The sequence below is a fragment of the Engraulis encrasicolus genome, chromosome 6, assembly GCF_034702125.1.
Source record: "Engraulis encrasicolus isolate BLACKSEA-1 chromosome 6, IST_EnEncr_1.0, whole genome shotgun sequence".
Lineage (NCBI taxonomy): Eukaryota > Metazoa > Chordata > Actinopteri > Clupeiformes > Engraulidae > Engraulis > Engraulis encrasicolus.
This window is the reverse complement of record NC_085862.1, coordinates 29,855,152-29,867,232: the sequence shown is the minus strand read 5'-3', so window position 1 is coordinate 29,867,232 and position 12,081 is coordinate 29,855,152. Positions and strand designations below refer to the sequence as shown.

Sequence of the window (12,081 nt, the reverse complement as noted above, 5' to 3'; positions counted from 1 at the left end):
GGCAGAAAGACTTGAAAAGTCTTTCAAGCCTAATGCTTGAAAATTAGGCTGTAACATAGTGAAATGTTCTATCAAACAAAGGAGGTCTGCACTCTCTGAGTGCAATTTTAGTTTTAGCTATTTTTCTTTTTTGTTTGTTGTTTGTTTCAATATTTAGACCAAGGCTCTGCATATAGTATGAGCCACGGTTTCACCATGTGTAAAATGGTGAGATTTTGCAATGTTCTGCTCACTGACTATGATGTTATCCAAGTAAGTGGACATTTCCCAGAAAGCCTGCATACATATCTCATCACAAAGACAGATGCGTTCACACACAAAATAAACATGTACACACATTCTGTAAAAAAAAACAGCTCTCATTTCACAATGTGTTAGTTACACTTTCTCAGTTATTCTTGTGCGGCACAAAAGCACATAAATATACCCAGTTTTTCATACATCTTCATGTACATTTCGATAACATCTCTCAGAAAATGATCATATGTTATTTCAAGGCCCCAGGCTTACAGCCTTGGCTGGGCCGGGAAAAAATAATCTGAAAGGACCCCCACTGCAATTTGCGCAAATGTACTGGTGACCCAATTCTGGGCCCGTCCTCTCCCTGGTCCAAAGACCCATTTGTCTCCCCTTGTCAGCAGCCCTGTGCTACTCTGAACTGAATAGAGGCTGCAGCTTGAGGCAATTATAATGCATGTGGAGTGTGAACACACAATGTCTATGAAGTTGATCAGCTTAGTCAGCTGGGTACATACAGGGTATATATCCTTGGCTTTTAGCATACACAATGAGTCAACACAAGTCTCTCAAGTCTCCCTAGAGGGGAAACATTTTCAGAAACCACCAGTGGGTTCGCATCACTTTGCAGCTGCATTGCAGTCTGAGGTCTACACGTAGAACAGATCATAACGACAACACAGTGAAACATGACATTACACTATCTTCACATCATTAGTATTTTTTAGAGGTCATAATGATATAGTGGTAATACTGCCTTGCCTCTGTCAGTTTCCCCGCACATTTAGGTATTATCTATCCTATCCTACACCTAACAGGAATGCATATTTTTTATTCTGCACTTATGGCGACCCCACTAATGGGCCCACTGGCAAAGACATACTGTATGTCACGTTTCCAAAAGTAAGGACAAGGCCGAATGACAATTACTGTCTAGTCTGCTTTATAGTCTAGAGGATATGTCAGGATTTTTGGCAAAGATGTTCACTTCCGGAAGAAAGCATGAAAATTTGTATACAAAGGTTTTCAGGTATGCTGATTACGATAAGAAGCGGCTCCAAGCTCAAAAATCAAGGGATCACCCTCAAAATGGACAAATCCAAGATGGCCGCCAAATTAACAATTCTTCATTACTTTGGTTGCATATGTCATATAATCCTGACCTCTGCGACTAAATGTGGGTTCTTGGGATTGCTGAATTAATTAATGAGCCATTTAGCTTTGCAAAACTTAGGTACCACACTGAAAATCGAGAAATCCAAGATGGCCGACATCTCCGATGGCCAAATTTACCGTTATCCACAACTTCGGATGAATATGCACTAGAATATTGATCTTGACGACTAATTGTAGGTTTTGGTTATCGCTGAAGTCATGAGTAAGCCATTTGAGCTTCAAAATATTAAGGATTCACCTCAAAGTTGAGAAATTGAAGATGGCCGCAATTGCGATAGCTATATTTTTATACTTGTAGATCCTTTTAGTGGGGTCGTATTAGGCTCAGTCATTTCAAATTGGTGTTAAAGTTTTGTTTTCACTTCCAAGTTGAAGTTTAGGGTCTATAGAACAATTTGAGTTCGAGTGTCAAACACACAGATAACAAAATGGCCTGCGGGGGGCGCTCTAAAATATATAAACTGTTATTACTTTTGATTAGTTAAACCAAATTTAACATATGAGATATGTATGGATTCAGCATGAAGAGGAGAAACCGGTGAGCTAAGTATTTGGTTACCAGATTAACGACACACTATGTAATAAACACACTTTTAGCCAATGGACAGCTAAATCCGGGCTTTTTTAAGATAAAAGGTGGAAATGCCCTCAAAGTTGCAATGAAACATAACTTATTGTTACAAGTTATTGTAAATAAAGCCTGGGTTATCACTTAACTTGATTTGTTCAGAATATCCCTGAAGCACACAGATACTTAGGATAGCCTACCTATACACAAATATGGCTGCATAAAGCCTATGTGATATTTAGCACCCAACTTGCATCTTTGAGTTTATGAATTTAGGATCATGAGTACCAGCTTTTTTCAGTCAGTCCATCATTTTATTCACAACTTAAAAACTTTATATCTGGAAGAAAGTAAATCAATAATAATAATAATGATGATGATGATGATGATGATGATGATGAATACTATGGGGAACATCATTTTTTCCTGCATTCAAAAAGCAAACAGAAGACCATAGGGCTAACACTTAATAATCCACTCTACAATAACTATGACAGATGCAAAAACAGTCAGTGGTCAGTCTTAGAAATTGCATGTGCACTTGCACAGACATGTGCACTTTAACTCTGCCTCCATGCACTTGCACTGAGATCTGGCAGGTCTATTTGTACAAGTACTAGTACAGCTGCACTTCACCTCTAGTTGGAATACATCTTTGGAAACTGCATCTTTGGTAGTGTAGTCCAAATCTGGGAACTGTTCATTTGTTACCAGATTGGCAGGCATTTCTGGCAAATGCAGATAACTACGCTGGTAACAAATGGACAGTTCCCAGATGACAGAGATGTCCTCATAACAGCAGATGATTGTGTCTACCATGTATGAAATAGTCCTATAGTATTATTTAGTATGCTTGCCAAAGGCCTCTGCCTGCCCCCAGCAAGCATACTAATTGTTCTCCAACAGTTTATTTAGTATGCTTGCGGGAAAGCATACTAATTGTTCATCAAGAGTTTATTATTATTCTACAATTTTCCATTCACCTCGGCCTATGGGAATCGCCATTCATTAGTATGGCGGCTTTGAATCGTTGTTTTCCCCCTCATTGAAACGAATGGTAGAATGGTCAAGATGATGATGTCACAAACTGTGGCAGTTAGAGTGAGAGGTGACCTGTCCTGGGGTTTTTAACTAGGTATCAACTAGGTAAAGGCATTGTCAGAGAGGTCTTGGCTCTAAATGCAAACTGTGTGAAGATCATAAGCCAACTCTTAAAAATGTTTCAGAGAGAACAGTTTTAAAATCCCTATGATGTGACCTCATTCACTTAAAAAAAATGCGAACAGCTCAGCGCATAGGCCTGAATATGTCATTTTTTTGACTGAACCATTTGGCCTAGAAAAGTGATCTCAGCTTTGACATGAAGAGCAGGGTTGTGCCATTTGTGTGTCAATATCATCTAACAACTTGCAAAACTTTTGGAGATATGACAGCGTAAAAATAAGGCTGCACATATTACTCAGCTATTGACTGCCAAACTGTCACCTTTTAGAATCACACACACACACACACACACACACACACACACACACACACACACACACACACACACACACACACACACACACACACACACACACAGCCTTGTAGAACTTTAGACCTCTGCTGTCACCTGGGCAACCGTGGCATAAAATGCTGCACTGGCCACTCTATACAGTAAGTGGCAGTGGCAGTGGCGGAACAAATGTATACAGGGCCCTGGGGCAAAACACAGATACGGCCCCCCATACAGCCTGCTAAGCTCACAATAGGGCCCCAACTATCAATACGCCAGGGCCCTGGGCCCAGGGGCAAGTAGCCTGCTCGCCCCCCCTATAGCTCCGCCCCTGGGCAGTGGCCTACTGGGTAGGGTGTTGGTCTGCCAGAGGGTTGCAGGTTCGAATCCCACCCTTACCTCTCCCTACATACCCATTGCTGAAAGGCACCTGAAGCATATCCATACATGCACACACGCACACACCTCTCGCTCTCTGTCTCTCTCTCTCTCTCTCTCACACACACACACACATCTCTCTCTCTCTCTCGCACAGACAGACACACACAAACAGACACAGACACACACACACACACACACACACACACACACACACACACACACACACACACACACACACACCTCTATCTCTTTCCCTCGTGTTTCTGTGTGTGTGTGTGTGTGTGTGTGTGTGTGTGTGTGTGTGTGTGTGTGTGTGTGTGTGTGTGTGTGTGTGTGTGTGTGTGTGCATAAGCCGCAAGCATACTAATAGCATTGTCTCTCCGGAAATGCAGTCTTATTATTATTATTATCATCATTGATTTATTTTCTCCAGAAATAACGTTTTTTTGTGATTTTATGAGTGAACAGAATATGGCTTGATTGAAAAAAGTTGATACTCATGATCCTAAATTCATAAACTCAAAGTTGCAAGTTGGGTGCTAAATATCACATTGGCTTTATGCAGCCATATTTGTGTATAGATGATGCGTACATTCAGATCAGTACTTTTATTCCCTGCGGGGGTATATCGCACAGGACATGCAGGACACGCTTTGTGTTTGAATGTGTTGAAACATGCAAGATGTAAAGGCTTATTTGAGCAGTGTTGCCAAAACAAATTCAGCAGAAGTCGCTATTGGCTCTCTGAAAAGTCGCTAGAAGTCGCCAGATGACGTTACGTATGACGTCACAGCATCACGCATGCAGCGTAAATCTCTAGAAAAGATGTGTGCACGGCTACGCAGAGCTGCAGTTATGTTGAAAAACAATGATTTTGTCACTTAAATGAAGAGTTTTTCAAAGTAGCCAGATTCACCAAAAATTCGCCAAAGTCGCCAGATGTGTTTTTTTTGTCGCCAGGTCCAAAAGTCGCTAAATCTAGCGACAAAGTCGCCAAATTGGCAACACTGTATTTGAGTCCGGGAACATGAATACATACTTACAAATCCCTAGTACCTTAGAATAGGATACACCAAGCCTAACATAAATCATCATGCCTCGCTTTCTTTAATCAGCACAGTTCACACAAATGCGTCAATGTGATTGCTGCAATTGTTGGACCCTATTTCTTTGTCATATCTTTAGTTAGAGGCTTATATTGCCTTTAAATGAAATTATTGGGCCACAAAACCTACATTTTGACACCAAGATCATGCTCATATAACAACCAGATCCAAAGTTATGGCTCAAAACAATTACAGGTTTTTGCAATGGTGGCCATCTTGGATTTCGTGTTTTTTAAGTAGATCCCTTCGTTTGCGAGCGTGGAGCCGCTTCTAATTGGAATCAGCATCCCCAAAACCCCCTATATACCAATTTTCGTGCTTTCTTCCGGAAGTGAACATCTTTTCGACATATCCTCTAGACTATAAGTTTATTCTCCGCTTGCCTTACTACAATTTGTTTCAGAATGTCTTGTACTAACATTTTTTTTTTACCCCCAGTTTTTTTTTACAGCTCACATTTCTTACCTCATTCTTAGGACATTTTTCAACACTCATAGGTCAAATTTGGACACCACTTCAATTTGAAAAGAATCAGTGCTGGGGGAAAACTACACTTGGAGTGCTTATCTGTCAAGTAACCGGTTAAGACAGCATTTCTTGAAAGTGGCATTGACATAGCCACTGTGGTAAGTGGAAACACTAATATTCTTTTTAAATTGCAAAATTGTGTTCTTTGTATGGGTGAGGAGTGACATGTTCGAGAAAAGGCAAGGCATGTTCCTGTTGCCAGTCTCACACAAAAACATACAAACAGCATTCTATTCACTCAAAGCACATTCTTTTCTTGTACAGAAGCCTTGAGTTGCTTGTACAAAAATGCCACTGCTTACGTGCAGGTGCTTTGGGCTTACTGCAGAGTGAAGTTAGTTATCATCCATCCATCCATCCATCCATCCATCCATCCATCCATCCATCCATCCATCCATCCATCCATCCATCCATCCATCCATCCATCCATCCATCCATCCAGGGCCGCTGACAGCTTTGGCTGGGCCTGGGACAAAGGCATCTAAAAGGGCCCCAAAACCATAACATACAAAGTAATGAGGATCCATTTCTGGGCCCCCTCTCTCCTTGGGCTCGAGACAAGTGACCCCTTTGTCCCCCCCTGTCAGCTTCCCTGCATACATTAATCCATCCATCTATTCAGACATACATACATAATCAACCAGTCATTCTTTTGTGAATTAATATGTCTTACTGTATCAAGTGGTATTAGTGAAAGAATAAATAAACACATTATGTATTTGTCTTATAAATGCTCTGCCAAATTCTGTTTCATGAAAAAGTGCAGCTGTTTTCAATTTGGTCTCCTTCTGAAATAATTTCTGTCACATCATTTCATTTGTATTGCACTTCTGAATACATGCCGGACATCCTTCATAATGTGTTTAATATGCATGTGTAGCGGAGTGGAGGTTGGTAGGATTACTAACTTTTAAGCAATTAGGTTTTAAAAGGTGACTACGCCAGTCTCGTTAAGGGTGAGACAACCCAGATGTTAAAAATACAATTTTCCCCGACAGGTTCTAGATGACAAGGATGACACAGCTGTTGCACATACAATAGTTTTTATTTTCTTCTGCTTTCAGTCTTATTCGTTTTCAAAATGAGCAGGCAGTTCACTTGAGTCCATATACACAAACAGAGTCTTAACTCTACTGAAGTCAATACAGGTACATATCGTGAAACGGTGACGGCTTAAGTGCGAGAGCACTGAGTAGGCCTAGTAGGCTACAGGTAATTTACTGAGTGTGTTAACTACACACTGCACTGCGAATACAAAATAACACTGCAATTAATCAAAACTGTACACACAAAACATAATCAAAATAAACAAAATAAGTCACAGCACACTGAAATGATTCACAGTGAAGAGGTAGCCTATGTTTATCAAATCAGGCCTCTTGGCAGAGAGTTTACTATACCACTCAGGGGATCTACACCTCACCAATAAGTTTACACGATACTGCTACAAATCTCAACCGGCCAGTCCCCAATCACTCATCCCTTGTCTAAGGGGTGGGTGACTGGAGCTGACCGTGTCAGACCGTATGGCTGAAAGACGAAAGCGTCGCGCACCTGCGCAAAGGAACAACAACCTGCCACTACTAAAAGAGCTCGTGGTGGTAAAAGGCAAAATAACAAACACAAACACCGGGAAAAGACGGCGGCGTCCCCCCCACCCCAGCCAATTGACAATAATGTGCTCAACCTAGAAAGCACAAGACAGACTGGGTTAATGCCAGGGAAATGCCATTATCAATGAGCAAGGTGTGGCATGAAAGCCACAGGCACAGAGTGACGGTTAATTAGTAATTACCTTCAGTTGCAATTGGGAAGCACTGGACCGAGCTTGGAAGTCTACGGTTGACCCTTGCTTCACCATGCAATGCTGCAGTGAAACAACATCTCGTTAGCCACAGTACAAACATAATTGGCTATCGCCAGGTGCACACAGAAGGGCTTACCTTCGAGCCGGTTAGGCTACATGCGGCAACCTGGCGTCCGCATTTCAGCTGCGCTCTACGCGCTCCAGTGTGGGTCCAACACCCAACATCACCTACTTCACCCAGCGTACAGGGCTTCCCCAAGCGCCAACCGGTACTGAGGTTAGCCACACCTGGCTAACAGACAACATAGTAGGCAATTTATACCAACCGGAAGGGCTCCACCCTCGCCCACACGGGCAGCTGTTTTCAATTACAACATGCACACTAACAGGGGACCTAGTCCAACCTGTTACATTCGCCCCAGCTTTGAATCGGTACCGTCCCGGTGCCGCACTGTAGCTCACCCTATGATGGGGATAGACACTAAGACAGACACACGCACGCACACACACACACACACACACACACGCGCGCCCTCTCACATGCGCACACACACACTAAAACGTACCCAACACATTCATCACCATACACATAACCACCATGGCACATATACAAACACAAAGCACTAAAACGCCGGATAGCGATGGAGTGGCCATATTCAATCCCCAGAGAGCGGCCGGCCTCTGCCCGAGGTGTGGCCATCAGTCCTGGCTGGTCCTCTGGTCGGCTGCTGGGGGGTGCCCCGGCGCTGCTCACCCTCCGATTGGACTGTCGGCGGGGTTCGCACACGACGACAGACCCGTGGCCCATCACACTCCCATGCCAGGTGCCCTGGCTGGTGGCACCTCCAGCACTTGATTGGTGACCGTGGAGACCGGGGCCGCGCAACAACCCGTGGCCAGTCGCACTCTCGCTCCAGGTGCCCTGGCTGATGGCACCTCCAGCACGTGAGCGGCGACCGTGGAGACTCTGGCTGCGCGTCGACCCATTGGCTCAGCAGGTCCAGCTGCCGCTGGTTCCGCGCTGCCATCTCCTGTAGCTCCGCCAGTTCAATCATTTTGGGCCCTGGGTGCCCGCCGCGGTGTCGCCCGCCGAGGGGGCAGCCGCCGTCTTTCCCCAGTAAAACAACAAAAAGAAAAAGAAAACCACGAGCTCTAACCAACAGCTGTGCCTCACAGGTCATCCATAGCCGACATACGCCAAAATGTAGCGGAGTGGAGGTTGGTAGGATTACTAACTTTTAAGCAATTAGGTTTTAGAAGGTGACTACGCCAGTCTCGTTAAGGGTGAGACAACCCAGATGTTAAAAATACAATTTCCCCGACAGGTTCTAGATGACAAGGATGACACAGCTGTTGCACATACAATAGTTTTTATTTTCTTCTGCTTTCAGTCTTATTCGTTTTCAAAATGAGCAGGCAGTTCACTTGAGTCCATATACACAAACAGAGTCTCAACTCTACTGAAGTCAATAGCCTACAGGTACATATCGTGAAACGGTGACGGCTTAAGTGCGAGAGCACTGAGTAGGCCTAGTAGGCTACAGGTAATTTACTGAGTGTGTTAACTACACACTGCACTGCGAATACAAAATAACACTGCAATCAATCAAAACTGTACACACAAAACATAATCAAAATAAACAAAATAAGTCACAGCACACTGAAATGATTCACAGTGAAGAGGTAGCCTATGTTTATCAAATCAGGCCTCTTGGCAGAGAGTTTACTATACCACTCAGGGGATCTACACCTCACCAATAAGTTTACACGATACTGCTACAAATCTCAACCGGCCAGTCCCCAATCACTCATCCCTTGTCTAAGGGGTGGGTGACTGGAGCTGACCGTGTCAGACCGTATGGCTGAAAGACGAAAGCGTCGCGCACCTGCGCAAAGGAACAACAACCTGCCACTACTAAAAGAGCTCGTGGTGGTAAAAGGCAAAATAACAAACACAAACACCGGGAAAAGACGGCGGCGTCCCCCACCCCAGCCAATTGACAATAATGTGCTCAACCTAGAAAGCACAACGACAGACTGGGTTAATGCCAGGGAAATGCCATTATCAATGAGCAAGGTGTGGCATGAAAGCCACAGCACAGAGTGACGGTTAATTAGAAATTACCTTCAGTTGCAATTGGAAGCACTGGACCGAGCTTGGAAGTCTACGGTTGACCCTTGCTTCACCATGCAATGCTGCAGTGAAACAACATCTCGTTAGCCACAGTACAAACATAATTGGCTATCGCCAGGTGCACACAGAAGGGCTTACCTTCGAGCCGGTTAGGCTACATGCGGCAACCTGGCGTCCGCATTTCAGCTGCGCTCTACGCGCTCCAGTGTGGGTCCAACACCCAACATCACCTACTTCACCCAGCGTACAGGGCTTCCCCAAGCGCCAACCGGTACTGAGGTTAGCCACACCTGGCTAACAGACAACATAGTAGGCAATTTATACCAACCGGAAGGGCTCCACCCTCGCCCACACGGGCAGCTGTTTTCAATTACAACATGCACACTAACAGGGGACCTAGTCCAACCTGTTACACATGAAAATACAATTACCGACTCGCCAGTTTCACATTTTCTTCTTGAATAATACCACTGAAGGTTGCATGAATATGTAATTTCACAAGAAAGGGGGCCAAAGTTGTGAATTATGCACATTTTTCCACACCAAAAAAGGAGACTACGAAAAACCATTTCAGCTTCTGTCAGTATCTCTGGAGTTAGATTAATTTCCTACAGATCTCAAGAGAAGCTCAACACATCTTTTTACTTTGACAGGGACACCCCAATGCATTTCATCAACTGCCCTAAATCTGACTCAAAAAACAAAGTTAAACAAAAAAGGGGGAGGACTGTCGTGCTATCATTGACAGTAAATGTTTAACTATGTACATGGCATTTTTAATATTGCCATGACGACCAAGAAATGTTACGAAGCTCCTGTGCTGCTTATAGCTAATTAGCACTGCAGGGTACATCAGGCAGTACAGCAATTACCTTAGCCAATAGAGTGATTAGCGCTCCTAGGTCATCAAGGTTCAGAGGGAAGTTGGCTGTTGCCAGCTACTTCAGAACGGTGATCATTAGCTACTTTGATGTCGGCATCCGGACTCATGCTCATTAAAGGGCTGTTTCTAATTAGGGTGGAATCTTGTGTGACCAAGGTCTTGCCTAGGCATAAAACAACACTTTCATTGCTGTATATTTGAGTCAGAGGGTGATGGATTCTTTTCAGTGCTGTGCCCAGCAGTTAGCTTTGAATGATACACTGCATTGATGTTGTTAGACTTGACATACCCAAATGTTTTAATGTCATGCAGTCTAGCTGGACACATGTCTTGAGTGAAGATGTGGTGTCATATGGGGTAATTTCTTACAAAAGTGCGGTACCAAACTCCAGTGACAGCAGAGAATTAATGTTATACAGTATAACTAAATAGTACTTAATATTGAGTGATGTGTATAGTAGCTACTATTTTTCAGTTTAGAGACCACAGTTATGTATAATTCATCTTAGAACATGTAGGCCTAGTAGGCAAATCTACAGATGTGAGAGTGAACGACCAAATATATTGTTACAGTCATTCAAATGAGAACCAGGACAGCTCCTCCAACCGTAAATGAGCAAATTGTTTGACGGAACTGCAGTCAGCAGAATACATTTTTGAGTGACAACCCTTTGTCACAGCGTCATGGTCTTGTCATATGCAAAGCAGTTTAATTAAGATTCATGCAAAAACTGAGGAAAAAGCCCTTCGATATTTCTTCCAAGGTCTGCCAATATAAGGCAACTGCTATTCACACTCTCACCAAACCAATGACCTTCAGATGTGCAAATATGGCATCCCTTTCTCATTTGTGCATTTATTTTAATCTTTTATATCTGGGTGCTGCTGCTTCCTCAAGGCGTTCAGCTGTACTTTAAGAGCAGATTGGCACACTTGTTGTTTTCAGATTGAGTCTTTCAAAGTAATTAACATCTGTCAGGGTTGTAATGACTGATGGATATAAAGGCTTTTATTTTTGAAGTTTGTAGAGTTAGAATTGGTATCTTGGATCTTGTTGTGCAACTCTCCCTCCGTGAGACTCAAACGAGACTCACTCCACTCTCGCAAGACTCATGTGATAGCTTGAGTCAGAGCCATGGCATTCAGAGTTGTGACAACTAATAATAATAATAATAATAATTGTATTTGTATTTGTATAGCACTGTGTCATACAAGGCATGTAACTCAAAGTGCTTAACAAATGGGAAAAAACATTGTTAGAGATAGATTTAAAAGGAGAGGAGAGATAGATTTAAATGGAGAGGTATAGAGGAGAGGCAGAAAAAGCAGGAAGGCAGAGGAAGAAGAGATAGACAGAGAATGTAGAGTCATAAGGTCAACGTAGGTTAGGACCAGGATTCTTAGATGTGTAAGGTCCATAGTGGCTGGGCCTATCATAAGTCATAGATAGTCACACAGAGATTGGGCGCTCAGGTGCGGCCCCTGGTGGCATCAGGGGTGAGGAAAAACTCCCTTTCGCTTGATTCATAGTTTGTGAGGGGGAAAAAAAGCTCAGTGAGGTCTGAGAAAAAAAGACCCCCTGTAGTCAGGAAGAAACCTCAGGCAGAGACCAGCGGCCACCTAGGGGAGCCCCCTGCCAGGGCTGGATTGCGAGTAGTAAGGGCGCTGCGGCGGCTGGGACACTATGACGTCTTGGCAGCTAGGAGTTGGCAAGGATGAAGAGGTGGGTCTTCAGCTGCTTCTTAAAGGAGTCGACGGAGGTGGCT

General features: G+C 43.6%; 1 long non-coding RNA gene across 1 annotated transcript; it reads right to left on the bottom strand.

The window, feature by feature from the left end:
• Positions 1 to 6,517: 6,517 nt before the first annotated feature.
• On the bottom strand, positions 6,518 to 7,771 carry LOC134450325 (uncharacterized). The gene is made up of 2 exons (XR_010035067.1): positions 7,435 to 7,771; positions 6,518 to 7,358 (listed from the first exon to the last, which is right to left on the bottom strand). It is a non-coding gene; the product is annotated as an uncharacterized LOC134450325 (long non-coding RNA).
• Positions 7,772 to 12,081: the final 4,310 nt, after the last annotated feature.